The 12,067-nt window shown below is 37.4% G+C and overlaps 1 protein-coding gene across 5 annotated transcripts in view; it reads right to left on the bottom strand.

Annotated features, from left to right (window-relative positions):
• ERBIN (erbb2 interacting protein) overlaps positions 1–12,067 on the bottom strand; it is a 99,720-nt gene that overhangs the window by 64,880 nt on the left and 22,773 nt on the right. The window lies entirely within an intron of this gene.

A 12,067-nucleotide genomic window follows, 5' to 3' on the forward strand; every position in this document is an offset into this window, starting at 1 on the left:
GCTGGAAGGGCTCTCTCCAGGTCATGCAGTTCAGCCCACTAACAGTAAACACATCAGGGCCAATTTCAACATTAGATGTAGCACCAAAGTCTTCCGAGCTAAGGTCCATGCTACTGTGTACAGCAGAAGGTCAGCTGGCTTACCTGGAAACATTTCCAATGGAAAAATAAAAATTAGACCTTGTGGATTTTTTTTTGTTGTTTATTTTTAGCTTTTACAAACTGTTTTTACAAACAGTGGAAATATACAGCAGAATTATTTAGCTGACACAGTTCCTATCCAGGACATCTTTTTCTGTTCTTAGTAAAGCAGGTAAATAATTGTGCCTTTAATCTTTCCTGCATTCATGATAGACACCATTTAATCTCTCAGCAATTCCAGCGTCCTTTCCTTCAATTAAATAAAAATAAAAGGAATATTTACTTGTAGAACCAAGCTATATCAATGGACAGAAAGGAAATTAGACAAATCACTGTTTAATTTGAAACTGTTACTAGTTTATAGTAAATGACCAATAAATTCACCAAAGAAGAGCCAGCATTCACAGACTTGTGAATTATTACTTTCTGTAGGCCAAAATTTCTTTGCAGCAAATCAGAGGAGAATTAATTTTTTTTTAATATAATGCTTTACTAATGTTTACTGACTTTGTTGCTGCAGTGCTGTTGTATTAGCTTGAATAGCAAGAGTCAATGACAGAAATACTCAAAAATAAAGACATTATGCTGTGAGTTTTAGATTCAAAACTTAATTCTTAGGAACTTCTAGGCAAGGCTTTAAACCAAAGCATCTAAACACAAAACTAACATGTTCACTGACCTATTTTCTACATCCATTTGTTTCCTGTCTCTGCAGTATGCAATATGGTAGTTTCTGAACACAGAAACACCAAAACACACCAAGAAACACACCATGCATAAGAGAAAGAAAACCACCCTAAGGCCATCAATCAGGATGACCAAAACACCACTCACCTTCATCACAGATCATGATTACATACCACCAAAACAGCAGGTCTCTCAACAGCTACAGCTGATCTCCTTCAACCATCAGAACTCCCTACAAAGCCATGGATCTGAAGTGACATTTGTTCTAGCTCACTGGCTTCAGATGAGTAACTGCATGTTATATCAAGGTGTTAGTAAGCCTGAGATATCTTTACTGCTAGTGGTAATAAAAAAAATCCAGCCTGACTCAGCATAGGAATTAAGAAGAAAAAGCAGAAAAAAAAACCTAAAAAAACCTCAAACACAGAAACAGAATTCCTTTCAGGTTATGATAATTCTTACATCCAAGCTTCAGCTGTTTTAAGTATTGCCACTGCTGCTATAGATCTGCCAACTACTTTAGAGGACTGGACATACCTGCTTCACATCAGGAGGCCAATTAGCGCCACAAACAATTTGGCAAGAGCATTAGTATAACAAGAGTGGTTGCAAATCTATGAGAAAGCTACTTAGATCTGGTGCCCTCACCCACTGTGTACGGGAGCCTCCTTTTTATTTTCTTCCCTCCTTCCATTTTTAAAAGTTTCTCCATCAGCACAAGTATCCTAGACAGACAGGGACAGCTACAGATGGTCAGGGTTTTTGAGGCCTACTTGTTAGACACAGCAAACATGTTCATACCTCTGCCTCCTTTCACAGCAGCATAAGAGAGACGTGATGGGAAAGACGGGGAAAGCAAAATATTTGGTAAACAAATGACTAAGAGAATAGGAATACTCAATGAGACTGAATACACTTATTTAACCAGTAGTAAGACTTGTAACTGAAAATTTGAATCAGTCATCACCCACAATAAAATACACCAGAACGCATTAGCACTATCTAAACCATTTCATCTAAATTAAACAGGCAATTGACTCACACGATGCCATTAACATGACCCTCAGTGCTTTTTCCCCACTGCCCTTTATCACACAAACCCTTTTCCCTACTCCATCACACCCACGTACTGTTTATAATTTCTAATACATACTGAAGTACTTTTGGGAGGGACATATCTAAGTTTATTTGCACAGTACTTAAATATGGCAATATATCTTATTGAGAGAATGGGTGTGTATAAAACGCTAGTGGCACCCAACACCCACAACTCTGTGAGCAAGGAGCAATTGGCTGGAAATTGCATCAAGCAGATGCTGACTCACTAACGTAGTTAACTTATTAACTACTGCAAGTGAGAAAGACAGAAGTAATCTAGTCAATACAGTGAAGATGACTAGAAACAAGAAAATATGAGGTATAAGTGAATAAGCACCTCTGGAAGAAGATACTGAGCACTATATCGAGCTGCATACTGAATTTTCCAGTAGCAACTCATGAAATAATCAAGCACCAGAACGAATCACCCCAAACAACCAGAAGACTGCCACAGAGTGAGCACTGTTGTCCTGAAATATAGATCTCAGGACATTTCGGTCCTCTTGGACACCATTTAAGTGCAGGTTTCTAGCAATTCAGATTAATAACTTATTACTTATACCCCATTAATTAGAATCATAAAGTACATAGCCCTTGATTTTAAACCTACTACATCAGACACACTCTGAACATACCAGTCAGGCATACACTGCCATTTATACCACCACTTATGCAGAAAATCGAATCCAAGTGGGGTATCAGCTTAGTAAAATACAGAACACTGTGGAGAGATGCAGTAGTAGAAACTTACACAAAAAATTCAGACTGCACATTTTACAGTCACTAGTAATGCCAGCAGCACATTAAATGCATGAATTTGTGTTATGCCCGTGGCTTTTTATTGCTGGCCAAGAGACTACAGCTGTTAACTGAACACTGAGGCTTCATATTTAAACTAGTTTGAGCTAGTATTACCTAACACTCTTAACACTTTGTTCTTACATTTATCGAGTTGTGCAGAAAGTTCACTGGACTAAGCTGTTGGAATCAAAATGACCTAGCAGTTTTCTGAAAATAGGTTAGCAAACAGCTGTTATTGATCTGATTAATTGCTTACTCCCATATGTTGCATTTCCCATACTTAGGAAACACAGTTTTGTAACATAGATTTTAAAATTGTTTAAATAATAGAAAGTATCAGCAAGCAGTTGCTATAATTGTACGCTTAATAATAGCTCTAACTCCACCAGCCAAGTCATTGTTAGGGTATTCCTGAGTTCCGTTTCTTTCCAGGGCAGAGGTGAGGGGTGCTATTTGAGCAACACTGAAATCTATTTTGAGATGTCACTTCCCTCAACATGCATGTAAAAGCATTAACTTTCCAACTAACAATTATTTTTACAAATCTTTCACTTCCTCCTGCGCTTCTTCTGTTCCTCACTACTTTACTAAACTCATTTACAAGAAATCATTGACCAGCTTGATTAAAGATAAAATTAGCAATCTAAGAACTTGCTTGCAAAATTGCTGAACATTCATAGCTAGAAGTGGAATTAACCTCACTGCACCTCAACATAGAGTATATACAAAAATATTAGAGTGTTTTTCTTTGTTTGGGTGGATGTAAAGAAAAAAAGAACTGTCAGATACCTTTTAAAGCTCGAACTGTCAACTACTGGGCACATCAATTCAGTGTCATAACAATATATTATTAACTCATCTCATGTGCACACTGTGAAAATCAATTCCTGGATGTCAGTGTTCTCAAAGGGAGAAATCAGAACAATACATTTCTATATTCAAAACAGAACCTCGGTGGCAGAGCAGGAGCAAAGAGCAGTCACAGAAAGATGAACAACAGCAACAAAAATCACTTATGTACATAATTAAAACCTTTTAGTAAGTTCTGAGTAACTGAACAGATGTTTTCCTGGAAGCTGAAGTTTCCTGTTAGAAGTTATATTAAATTCATAACTAACCTTAACAGCTTCTGCTCATGACTAACCATACAAAACATCGTATCAAAAAATATTTTTAGTCTGTTACCCTTCACCGAGGCATGTGCCATCTGCCACTGACTTATGATCTGTTTTTTCTGTGACATTATCACATTACTCTTGAAAAGCTTAATGCTGCTGTTTAATCTCCTGGTTTGAACCAATTTATGGACAGGAGGCCTTGGCTTGTTGTCAGATCTCCCCACTACCTGCCTAAGAGTCAAAGATGAATAGTGCAGACCATCACTGGTTACCATATAATTTTGTAATGGGGATTTGGGCACCTTCAAAGACAATTCACATTCAGGCAAAAAATGTTCCAAAAGAAGTGATTTATTTTATGGACCTATATTATTATTTTATTCCACAAAGTTATACAATTCCCTTATATTTTTTTCTGTATGACAGGATTAAAACCTAGGGCCACAGGTCATCTGAACTAAAAGCTAAACAGTTCATAAAGGTAGGAAAAAATTCTATCATTTTAACTGGTGTAACTGCAGTGTAATTCATTCCCAGCTCTTCAGAAATTCAGAGAAAATAATATGCTAAATTAAAGTGATTGAAAAACACTCCAACCTTTTCTGTTTAAATACTATTCAAATTGAAACTGAAATAACCAATAGAGAACATCCGAATCTCAAAAGCAAGAACAATTGTTATTTGTAGCCATAGGCAGATGACAACATTTTCTGAAAAAGAACAGAATGCAAAGCTTGCTCTGCCCCCTTTGATAATGAGGATACCATGAGAGTTGTTTTCTCCAGTTCCTAATGGCTTCTTAAACTTCATCTAGACCAACACAAGGCTGTAAGGTTACCATCCAGAAACTGCTGCTTCTGTGCAGGCTGCAAGTCACCACTAGGTTTCTCAGTCCTAATCTCTTGGCATTTGCAGAGTCCTCTTGGAGGAATGTGACCTTCACATGTTGTTAGAAGTCCTACCAAACCGCAAATCCTGAAATGCATTTGAAGAAGATACTCGTGCACCTTCCCAATCCCTCTTAAGGGATCCCACTCCAATGAGTCCGTATAAGATCTAGCTAAAAGAAATAAAGTCTGTACCTCAAGATGTCATTTAAATGAAATAAACCACCTGATTACCTACTGTTTTGTTGCTGTTGTTGTTTTTTAAGGGAACAACAGGCATTTACTGATCTACATTAGATGACTTTCCTAGGCACAATTCTGTCCAGCAGTAAGACATTGCAACTTAACTGCTCCAAAAGGTTCATTTTAATATATCAATCATCTATGTCAGCAGCTGAAAAAGCAAAACACTTCTTTTTAGTAGGGGAAAAAATCTCAGTATTAAAGCTCAGTAGTGAGATTAATGGACTAATTCCATTCTAGATACCAGCTTTCATTTTAATACCATTAAAGGATCAGAATGGGAACAGACTGATAATGTCATGGATAAAATAATTTGACACATTTATGTTTGTGCATTAAGGCCAAGTACATGAAACTATTACAGGATAGATTCTGTTTGAGAGGTATTGGAATTAGAAAAAAGATATATTAAAAATGAGGCAAAAAATAAGTGATCCTTAATATGACTCTTATCAACTTATACTTTATCCCTCTAATCAATGATAAAATCCTTAATAACGGTGAGGACCACAAAAGCATCATCTCTTTTGCTTTCTCATCCGTCCCACTGTTATTTTATGCACTACTCGTTTATTTGTTCCTCCTTATTTTTCTGTTGTTCCTTTTTTTCCAGTTTCTTCTTTCCCATCCCAAGTTGCCATCACATTCCCAATGCCTCCTATTTCACAGCAATGCTTCAGATGATGAGAACCTCTGGGGACTGCTTACGTTAACTCACTGTGTATACAACCAGGACTTGATCTCAATCACCATCACCAACAACTGTTCTTATCACATCACAATTTTCAGAATGTTGATGAGCAACACTGCTCATCAATCTAACCAATATCTTCCTTCCACTCTATCTACACGTGTTTCTAACCCTCTAGGTCACCATAAGCTGGAGGATGCATTCTACCCCATGCTCATATTTAATCACGATAAGTGATTTCAGTTTGTTTACTGAAACTCCTTCGGGTTATATCATCATAAAGGACAATTATACTGTTTGGAAAAGAATTTTTAACTACCTTGCAGTGAAACACACAAAAATGCATTACACACATTACATTTGTGCAAATTTGCATAATAAAGCCATTACAGTTAGACTGGTATCATTATTTAGGCTTTCTAACTTGAAAATTTAATGCAGAGGCATTTATGCGTTTTTTTTTTTGCCCTCTATGATCTGAAATAGTAGTAAACAAACAAAAACACAAACAAAAGGAATGTAAAAGAGTTTGATAAGAACATGGGATTCCAGAGATGAAATACACCGTGTCCTCACTGTTGTCCTCTTGTATCAGGAAAATGAATCAGCTGTGGTAATCAGTCCACAATTGTACTTCGTTATGTGCAGACAGCAATTTCCTTGATATCCAAAAGCAAGATTTTTCTTTGTCCTCTGATTAGCTAAACTACAGATACAGAAATTACCTTTGTACGTTTAAAGCGTTTTGTCTCTGGATTAAAAATGATGCATTTCAGCTCTAGAATAAATGCGAACATTTGAATGTGTATGTAACTGAGAAAAGAGATTTAGAATGAGACTGGAATGCTTCTTACTTGAAGCCTGTATTTCAGAACAAAAGGTAGGGAAGGGATGAGGAAGGGATGAAGGATGGCTAGCAGCCACAAAGCATAGAGGGCAACTCCTCCTTCCTTCCTACCTTGTCTACCCCTTCTGAAGAGTCTGTAGCTTTCAGAATATTCCAATCATAGGATTCATCCCACCATGTTTCCGCATATTTCCGTGACAGCAACCAGATCATAATTTTCCAATCACATCATGGTTTCCAGCTCCCCCTTACTTATTCTCCATACCGCACACATTAGTGTAAAGGCACTCAACTGGGCTTTCTGACAGACAGGCCCTCCCCCAAAACTCTAAAAGAACTCCGAAGTTTTCCCCCACCATTTCCTAGAGAAGATTTCAGGTGGGGGGGTCAGGGGTCAGCAACATTAACTCTTCTGAGGAGTTCACAGAAGATCCTACAAAACAGTTCAGAGGCTTATCCCCACCATCTCCTACAACAGCAACATGCCGAAGCCCTACTCTGTCCCACTGACCTCCAACAAGCTTCCCTCATTTGATCTAGTGGAGATTTCTGAGCTACTTGCTCCACCCCAGAGAGTGTCGTTTTATCCCCATCTCCCTTCATACTTAAGTTTAAAGCTCTCTCAACAAATCCTGCCAGCTCCTGGGCTACAGTCTGCTTTCCCCTTGGAGACAGGCAAGACCTGTCTGCTGCCATCAGGCCAGGCAAAGAGTAAACTGCCCCATGATCAAAGAACCTAAAGTTCCCTGCAGCAGCACCAACCTTTCAGCCACTTAGTCAAAACACTGTGTTTTCCTAGACCACTCTGGATCCTTCACCATCCCAGAAGGGAGAGAGGTCTTGTGGAGACCATGTTTAAAAGCTTGTGGTCTCAGAGACTGCCGAGAGGAGAGCACGTATTAACTTTTTTTCCTCCACCCCTCAAAAGCCAAAAACAGGTAAAGTTACTTTAATCAGAATAATACTACCCAATTCTCACTTCATTCAAATAGCTTCCAAAAAGTTGAGGATAACCTAACATTCTTCATATGCCCAGGACCAATGATATTAGATAGAACACACTTTTCTTCTTTTTTCTTTTTTTTTTTCTTTTTTTTTTTTTTCTTAAACTGAGTATAGTACTCTTCTTTCTTCAAAGGCACATAGGTTTACTTATCAGTTCTTGATGATCTGTTAACAGTTTCTTGTTTTTGTACTTAGGCTTTCATGTAGAGCACATGCTTTACAGACTACTCTCTTTGCCTTTTCTCTGTGAGGAGTATTTGTTCAAAATCTACTCTCTTTGAAAAAAGTCCATCATCTCTTTCTGGCCTAAAACAAAGCTAGTATATTTATTAGAAAACCCTCTACTTTTGGGTCTCCTACCTAGATGGACCTCTGGAAAAACAGTATACCCATTTTGTCCATTTTTACGTCACAACCTTCGAACTGCATTGGTGCACAATCCCCCAAAGGACAGTCAGCCTGTCTTTGGACAGCTAGGATCTTTCTGGATGTGTTTGACAGGCAGGCAGTTTGGACTGGCCTGACAGTTTAGACTTCAAGACACTTCCCACCTAATGACAATGAAGTATGCAGGCTGACAACCTGCTGCTGAGTGGGCATTTCTAAACACAGTATTCTTCCATACTAATTCTCTAGAAATCAAAGGCAAATCCTTCTTTCTGCTTTCAGTTTCTAAAACTTCAATCAGCCTGAATTAGATATAGACTAGCTAGCAAACTAACCTGCTCCATCTTCCACTCCTGTTCTGTTTCCCATATTAATGTGGATTATTTTTTTTCTAAAACACATCAGCCCATGCAGCTGTCCACATCAGCGCTGCATGACCCTCCAGACATGAAAGTACTTGAAGAAACTCATACTTTATATAAACTTGTAAAATCAAATTTGTAAACTTTCATTATTTCTATTTACATAGAAGAAAATACTTTGGCAGAGAAATGCTGCCACGTCCACTACAACACTACACAGTTGTTTATAATATCATTGGAAGTAAAGAATTTTGCTAAACTCATCTGCCTCATCATCACATCTTCACACTACTAGGAAAATGTGCTTCCATTTCCTGATACGACTGCATTGAAAAGAAAAAAAAGAAATCCATGGGGGAGCCAGGGGGAACCAAATAAAGGAGGAAACAATCAATGGGCTTTGTGTGTGATGGAGAAGCTGTGTCTTAGCTGAAGAAATAGGCACAGACATTCCTCAACCAACAAGCTGAATAGGCCAAGAGCTTCGAGGACAACTGTCAAAAGGAAATTTGCTTGCATAAATTAGTTAGCACTTCATTCTATCTATACCAGACAGTGTAGCTGGAAAAGGAGATGAAAGAGGAAAAGGAAGCCAGAACACGCCAGGCTATTTAAACAAGTTAGACAGAAGCATTCTCTGCATACTTTTCCTCTGATACGACCACACATACTTAGAGCAGCATAATGAGTTTTTAATATTTGCTAGTTGCAGACAAATAGATCCAAGAAGTGCTTATGCAATGCAAGGGAGGTGTTTCCCAATACCTAGTCTTCGCACAGAACTAAAAACAAATTTGTCACATTAAGGATTAATGTGGTTTTCCTTCAAATATCTAATTCTGCCCATGTGACAACCAAAGAATTTATCACATAAGCCAACCCTCTGATAACCCAATCAGGTTTTAGACTGACTGCCAGCAGTGTGCACACTGTATGTAACAAACTACTCTTCTTTATGAATCCTCAAACTAAAATAGCATTTATCAAGACACCCTAAAATATTGTAGTTCTGAACGTCCATGAGCTCAAAATTCATGTCACCTATCAGAATGGCTTGTCTATACCTCTTTTGCATTACAGGGAACAGCAGGCTGACAGAGAGACAGGATTCCAACACACATTGCCAAGACAAAACATGCCTGGTGCTGACTGGATTAGCCTTTGCAGCTGAACCACCTGAGATATGTTTGAAGATGTGCTTCATGCTAAAACATGTCAGAAAAACCAAGAAGGGGGAAATCTGAGCCAAAGCTTATTGCTATAAGAAAAAATGAATCAGCAAGTCAACAGGGTTCACATACCCATGCAAACCATGGCTTATATAAGGAGGTTGGAACACGTCCAAAAACTATTGGACATGTTGAAAAACAAGAATACTGAAGGGATGGGATACCAGGGCCTCTCTTTAGCCAGTGTTGTTTCCTTTATGCAAAAGGTCCTAATATTGAGACTATGAGTTGTGATTTTCCTTAGCTGACTAAATACACAGTTTCAAGAACTGCATATTTAACTGCAGCATAGTCAGAAAACCAAATAGAAAATACTACACCACTATAAAGGGAACTGCAGTACTCTATACAAGGGAAGATTTCAGTGACTTGACAAGTGTATACATTAGGTAGAATACATCGAGGAGAAAAAAAAAGAAAAAAAAAAAGACAAACTTTAGCACTTGCTGTTTGTTCTTAAACTTTATTTCACCGATTTCAGTTTTACAGAACTAAGAACCCATCTAAGGTTAATTACACATTAATCATTACCTTCATGATAGACTTATGCTTTTAGTGGTGTACTCACTGGATTAAGCAGCACAGCAAATTAAGGCATCTTTTCAAGAAATAAAACTCTGAAAAAACAGCTGAACACTCTCAGTAGCAAGAAGCTTCTATCCCAAACAGACACTATATTTCTTGTGAAGTACAGACTTCACCATTGCATGTTTTACAGTTCAGCTTTTCTAAACCTGCTTGTAGCTACAAGTCTATTGCAAAGCCAGCATTTAACTTCCAACCCTTGTTGGGAGTTAACAGAGATTTCCTGCCCCCTGGAAATGGTGACGGCTCATTAGTCAAGTATGCCAAAGAACCAACAGTTAAGCACAAAGAGGTGATGCACAAGAGCAAACAAAAGCAAAGCACCAAAAAAATAAACTACAGATTAATCACCCAACCTGATTTACTGTAAGACTTCAGAAGTGCTTCAATGCCAAAAAGATTCACAGTGAAATTAGGATTATGAAAACGAGATTACAACTCGACATAAAATTGTTCTTAACACTAAAACATCTGCAATCATTCTAGCTGTGTATGCATGTTAGAACAAGCTACTGTGAAAAATATGAATGCCTTGACAAAGGAAATAACTGCCTCTAAATAGAAGTTGTGCAACGTTGCCTGAAGTCTCTGCTTTGTTATTGATGCTTTAACAGTAAACAGGAGAGCAAAAGCTTACTGAAGAAGTCTCAGCCTATCCACGTGATAAAATCACATCTCATCTCTGATGGTTATTTCACAGTATTATTATTATCATTATTATCATTATCATTAGCCAGAGAACCACAAAATAAAGGGAAATATGGCACTTCACAGTTCTGTGCAACCAAAGATGTATAGAAACAGTAACTCTGAAATGCTCACATAAAATATCAGGTATTTTAAAAAAATAATTAAGCTTTTCTGCTTAAAAAGATAGAATATTTAAAATAAGTATTCTTGCTTTTTCTTTTTTTGTAATTTTTATTTTAATAAGTCATATTGAGTCTTGTTAGTATTAGTCTCAAAAACACATTAAAAAAGAATTCCAACAAATACATTCTCGTTTCATAATGCCATGGAATCATCTTTTCCATATAGGTCTCTCTTGAAGTACTGCCTCTTACTTATTTCCACGGAAATCACAACAGATATAAAAGAACACAATACTATGAAAAACTTCTCAGCTACAAAACACTCTTTCAACAGTCACCGCCGTTAGCTATACATTTTCACCAGCAATGAACAAGAGCCTGGGAATGAACTCAACCTGGGAAGGTTGAACCTCTACTGCCATACCACCAACATCCTCCACTGACATCATGGGCCAACATAATAATATAGGAGGCATCACTTTCAGAGCCACCATCATCATTGAAGACTCTTTTTTCTATAAAAATATTTCCACACCCCCAGACATCAAGCTTTTTCTGTGGGTAGTTAAAAATATCTTTGAGTTACTGTACCTGTGTACTTGAGTCAGGGCAAAAGATTAAGAGAGCAAGATGAAAAAAAAAAAAAGTGCCTTGCTCCACAATATAAGTAAGGTACTAGAAAGGACTAAGACAATAATTCATTTTGCAACACATTAAGATCAAAATTCTGAAACACTTCAATCACACACTTACTAAAAACAACTCCTTATCACTTTGACTATTGTCTATAATTCTTTGAAGAAGATAACTGCATCTGCTATTGAATTACATAATTAGGTGTTTAAATAATAAATTAAGTTTTGACTTCCTAGAAAAATGCCACTAACAATTCAAACAGGTACAGAAAATCAAAGTACAGGCTTCTAACTGCAAGGGAAAGAAAGAAAAACAAAAAACATATTTATATTAATCCACAGCTATTATGAGAGCACTTGAGTTAGATTACGGAGAGCAGAAGTCGATTTTGCTGAGTTTCATTTCACCTGAACACACTGTGATAAAACACGTAACTACTTTAAATACATAATATTCTATATAAAAAAAGTAATACAGAAAATAATAGCAAGCAGCAGTGGAGTTCAGCTTGCCTACACTGAAATGATCATACAGAGTCA

Source organism: Coturnix japonica, chromosome Z (assembly GCF_001577835.2).
Source record: "Coturnix japonica isolate 7356 chromosome Z, Coturnix japonica 2.1, whole genome shotgun sequence".
Taxonomy (NCBI): domain Eukaryota; kingdom Metazoa; phylum Chordata; class Aves; order Galliformes; family Phasianidae; genus Coturnix; species Coturnix japonica.